The following is a 6,000-nucleotide window of genomic DNA, read 5'->3' as shown; positions in this document are numbered from 1 at the left end:
ATTTCTTTCTTGAATCTCAGAAAAAAAAAATAAATAAATAATTCAGACTAACTGTTTAAGACTTTGTAAAAAAAACACACACACAAATTCGAAAATTTGGCGCATTTGGCCCCAGAGGAGGACCACAGACTCCCCTTTTCTAGGGGGATTTTCTCAGTGTTCCGAAGTTTATATTTTACAGAAAAAATCCCTACAGAGTAGGAATGATTAAACTGGTCACTTTAATTCAAACCCCACGAAGGGTATAGGTTTTTTTGCAGTTGCCGTTCCTCAAGTGCATTTTGCTGCATTTTGCATTTGCATTAAGACTTTGCATTTTGCTGCATTAAAACATAATTGCTATTTTCGGATCATTCTTGAAGCTTGTTCAAGTCATCATGCTCGCTCAAGTCATCATTTGAATTAAAGTGACCAGTTTAATCATTCCTACTCTGTAGGGATTTTTTTCTGTAAAATATAAACTGTGGAACTGATCATTAACGACTCAGCCAATTTGTCTGCAAATTTGAACTTCATGTACCCCGTCCCTTCGTCAATGCCATTTATGAAAATCAGAAACAATAGTGATCCAAGAACTAATCATTGGGGAACCCCACTTCTGACGTTATGCCAATCTGAAGAATATCAATTAAATGCAAACCTTTGCCTTCTACCATGCAGACAGCCTGCGATCCATCTTAGAATTCTTGCAGTAGTAATCCCAGCATTTTCCAGCTTATACAGTAACCTCTCATTATTATTATTATTATTATTATTATTATTATTATTATTATTATTGCTCTTATATTATTTCTCCCTGATTGTGGGATTCCACTCCGTGACGGGTACTGCTACCAAGTACACAGGGTGGTTGTAATGTCTAGTGTTACTGTTGGTCGAGGAAATCTCCGACTATCGTACAGGTGTTCAGGATTGTGACTTTCTGGAGTTCCTTGTAGGTGTTCTTTAGGAGACCTATTGCTGCTAGGCTGCTATGTAGAGTCTTTGGTACCATACCGGTTGTTGACACGATGGTTGGGATGGTTGATACTTCTTGCTTATGTCACATCTCCTTGATCTCATGTCTCAGGTTCGTGTACTGCCTAATTTTTTCCTCATGGGTTTTCTGGATATTGCTAGTGTTCGGAACCGCTATGTCAATCAGGTAGGTAGCTTTTTCCATCTTGTCCACAAGGGTTATGTCCGGTCTGTTGTTCGGGATGGTCTTATCCGTTATTATGGCGCGGTCCCCGTACAGCTTGTGGGTTCGGGTCTCTAGTACTGCCTGGGGTTCGTACTTGTAGTATGGTACACTTTCTTTGGTCAACTGGTATTTCCTCGCTAGCTGCTGATGTATTATCCTGGCTACCTTGTGGTGTCTATGAGTGTACTCAGTCTGGGTGATCACCTTGCACCCCGCGGTGATGTGTTGGATCGTTTCTGAGGGCAGGTGGCATCGTCGACATTTGTCATCTGACATTCTGAGCTCCTTTGAGATGTATTTTCTATAGTTTCTGGTGTTAATTACCTGGTCTTGGATGGCCAGCATGAATCCTTCAGTCTCGGGGAAGAGCGTCCCGCTTGTGAGCCATGCATTGGAAGCAATTATATCGATGTGATCTTGATGAAAGTCATTGTAGTGTCTGCCGTGGAGTGTCTTCTTTGCCCAACTTTCTATCTTCGTTTCTTGTACCGTTTGGGCGGGAGTGGTTTCCTCGTTTAGGTTGAGTGCTGTATACCAGTTATCTATCTTCCTTATGGCCTGATGGAGTGGTGCTGTGTTGTTCTCTATGTAATCTTTCAGGTTAACTACCGCTATTTTCTGTTGTTCTATCAGGCCTCTTCCTTCCCCTTTCCGAGGTATTGTTATTCTCTCCACTGCTGACTTCGGCTGGTGTTGGCGACTCTTGGTCATCATTGTCCTTGTCTTTCACATGATATTTTCTAGCTCGGTATTAGTCCAATCTATGACCCCGAATGTGTATGTTATTACTGGAGCTGCATAGGTGTTTATGGCTTTAACTGTGTTTCCTCCGTTCAATTTTGCTTTCAGCAGGCTTCTGAGTCTCTGATGATGTTTTTCGGTCAGGCACTTCTTGATTTCCTTGTGTTCCAACTGCTCAGCCTGCATCATTCCTAGGTATTTGTAGGTCTCTCCTTCTGTCATAGCTTCGATCTCTTTCCCAGTCAGCAGCTGGTAGTTTCGGCCAACAAATTTTCCCTGGTGCAATGTGTGGGTCTTGCATTTTTCTAGACCAAATTCCATCCTGATGTACTTGCTGAATTCTTCAGTGATCCGGAGTACTTGCTGGAGTTGCTTCTCATTTGCCGCGTAAAACTTGTAATCCATGTACGTCAGGTGGGTGAGGGTGTACAGGTTCTTTCTTTCTTCTTTGAGGTTATATCCATACTTGCTGCCTTTGAGCATGGATGGATAGCGGGTGGATGGATGGATGCTAGACAGAACCATAGTGGGCTCAGAGCATCTCCCTGAAAGATTTCTCTTCTAATGGGGTTTGGCCTGGTTGTGATATTCTCGACCTTAATGGTGGTACTCCATTTCGCCATTGTTGCTCCTAGTATGGTACACACCTTGTAGATCTTCAGGGTCTCTATTAGCCAGCTATGAGGTACGGAGTCGAAGGCCTTGTGGTAATCGATGTAGGCCGTGTATAGATTGCGGTGCTTCTTGAAGGCATGCTCCATAACTGCTGCATCTATGGTTAATTGCTCCTAACATCCTTTGCTCCTCCGTTTGCATCCGTTCTGCTGTTCGGCCATTATGATCTGACTCTCTAAGTGGTCTGATATCTTCTTAGTTATGCAGCTGGTCAGGATCTTGTACATCGTTGGGAGGCATGTGATTGGCCTGTATTTCGCCGGGTTTCTTGTGCCTTCATCTTTAAGCTTCAGATATGTGACTCCTTCAGTGAGAAACTTCGGGATTGTCTCCGGGTGCCTTTTCATTCGTGTGAATTGCTCTGCTAGGTGCTTGTGTGCAGGTGAGTTTCTTGTACCAGTAGTTGTGGATGTTGTCAATTCCCGGGGTTCGCGTTGTGGGTGTTCCTGTCGACTGTTTTACTTCTTCTTCTCGAATCTCCCACTCTCTCATCTCTTGTATATCTTTGGTTTTCTTCCATTCTACTTCTATCCAGTGCTTTGCTGTTATGTCTTACTTCACTGTTCCAGATATTTCCCCAGAACTCTTAGATCGTCTTCTTCTCGGGTGGTCCGCTTCTTGCTCTCTCATCTTCACCCAGTTTCCTGTAGAAGGCTCTTTGGTCCTCATCGAAGATTCGGTTGTTTTTATTCCTCCTTATTATTATTATTATTATTATTATTATTATTATTATTTAATATACTGCAGTTCTTTTGGACACAAAATTCTTATGGCTCTTGATGACTAATTCTTCTTCACATAAATCCTTCCATATTTCAACCATAAAAATTTGTAACTGTGGGTTTTTACTAATTGGTTTGTTTCCCAAAACCACTGCTTGAGGTGAGTTGTTAAGTGGTCATTTATGAAGATTGGAATATTGCTATTGTTCTGATAGACATCATTTGACGTCAGTTGGATCTCCTTTGCCTTTCTAATCCATTTTTCCTTTACCACATGATTTGAAAATTTCATAATTAGTGTAGGCTCATCATTTTTTTTTCTTATTGTTACTGCTTAATGTACTGCTTCTTCTTTATTGTGCTGTAGCTTTAATGCAAGCCCTAGCTGCTGTATAACAAGCTCTAGATCTTGGCCTGCTAATGCAGTTAATCCTAATATTTCTACGTTATTTGCTAACAACTGTTGTTCTATTGTGTCAATCCTTAAGTTGGAATTTTCCTCATTTTGCTTGAACGAAGCTTCAGATCCACAATTCTTTTGCTGATTGCAGCGTTGGAGTCCTGCAGTTTACTTACGATTTTTTGCATTTTGTCAAAAGAATCTGAGACAAATGAAATTGATTTCTTGATGTCTTCTGCTTTTGTCTTCAGGTCTTCATTTGCTTCTTTATTGGTACAATTTCTATTAATAAATCCAGCAAATGGATTTTACTGGATAGCTTCCTTGGTATGTCCTCTATATTTAGGGTGTTTGCCTGTTTTTGTGTAACCTCTAAGTCTTCGTTTACTACAGTTGATGAATGCAGCAAATCGTGATATTCTTCTGCAGAGAAGGAAATATCACATTTTTCTTCCTTCTCTTCTTTCCTGCACAATATACATCTCCACTGCTGTTTCTTTTGTTTCGCCATCCCTTTATAAGTTGCTTCTTTCAATGAGCATCGATAATGATACCCATTGTTGCAGCTATGACATACCACCTCTAGCACTTGCAGCGGTAGGTTACATTTTTTTGCATATATTGTGACTCATATTTGCAAATCTTTGGAGTAGAGTTAGTTTTAACACAAGGCGTTTCAGATAATGAAACGCCTTGTGTTAAAAAGGCGTTTCATTATCTGAAACGCACGAAATAAACAACAAAAGAAAGAATTTAACAACTTACAAATTGCAAAGATTTCAAATTTACTCTAAGAGTAGTGTTGCCAACTCTTAATAATATTTCCCACTAGCCGCATGCTCAAAATCCGCTATTTTTAACACTTAACCCGCCAACTTTTTAAATTTTCATTTCGGTTAAATCCTATTAGTGGGCGCCATAAAAAATTTTAAGACCCTACATTATGTCCAGACAAAAACCTCCAAATTGCATATCAAATGCAGTTTATTCTGAGGAAGAAATAAAAAATAACTACCGTTTATTCAGTGGCAATATTAATCACTTGATTTCTTGGTTGGCGAAAAATCACATTTTGCAAAGTACAGCTTTTGGTGAAGTTTGCAAAACTTGAAATGCGGCTAACAAAAAGTAAATGTAGAACTGATATGTTTAGATGGGGTTGTAAGAAACCTTGCCGTAAAACAAACAGTATTAGAATAAATAATTTTTTGATGATCGTACATTAGCGTTATCTCAAAATTTATTATTTCTATACTTCTGGTCCTAAGATTGGTCTCAAGATCGTATTGCTCTTGATTTAAATATCAATAATAAAAAATAAAAAAAAAAACACTGTTATTGGAAAATGCAAAGATCTGAGAGAGATCTGCATGATATCAATAATTGATTAAGATAGTTAACTAGGGGGATTTCAGAAAATGGAATACCTATCGAAGTTGAAATTGATGAATCAGCATTTTTAAAAAGAAAATATATAATAACCCCGGAGACTCACATCTGGTGAGTATGGGCTTGGGATACCCAGGGTCCTGAGCTGGATATCATCATCGTTTTTCTCTTTCTTGGTGATTCCCTTCTACTTCTCTCTCTCTCTCTCTCTCTCAATAATTCAGAATTATTTTTTTTTTTTCGGCTGGTGCAGCATAAGCTTCAGGCTTCCTTGCACCGTATAGCTAATAATAAAATAACAGAGGATGACTAATAGGAACACGATGGGTTTTTGGTGCATTTGAAAGAATTACCAAATGATGTTTTTTTAGTTCCGGTAGAAAATAGAGATAAAACAACTCTATTATCAATTATAAGAAAGAGAATATTGTCAGGTACAAGAATCATCAGTGATGGATGGCCTGTATATAAAGATCTCTACCGAGACATTAATTATACCCATGACGAGGTTATTCATCGCTATAATTTTGTTTCTCTAGATGATTCAATTACGACGAAGAAAAATAATCCAATGGCATTCCTTCGCGGTTTCAAAAAAGGTGGGGCTAATTCATTACAATTTTTTCCACATTTTTAGATTTGATTCAACAATTTAAAGCTATGAACCAACGGTCATATCGTTTGACCGCGAGTGTAACTACGCATTGAAATTGTTGTGGTTCCCCTTAAGGGATCCCTGAATAACATAAAACCGATTCTTCGCTTTATAAAAAAAGACTATTAAATAAGATATCCCTACTATGTTTACGATGTATATCAATAAAACATTTCAATTATGAAATATTTATATTGTTAAATAAATATTTCTTAATTTAAATGTTACATTGCCA

Source organism: Mastigoproctus giganteus, chromosome 8 (assembly GCF_048544385.1).
Source record: "Mastigoproctus giganteus isolate SK-2022 chromosome 8, ASM4854438v1, whole genome shotgun sequence".
NCBI lineage: Eukaryota > Metazoa > Arthropoda > Arachnida > Uropygi > Thelyphonidae > Mastigoproctus > Mastigoproctus giganteus.
This window is presented reverse-complemented; position numbering follows the sequence as displayed.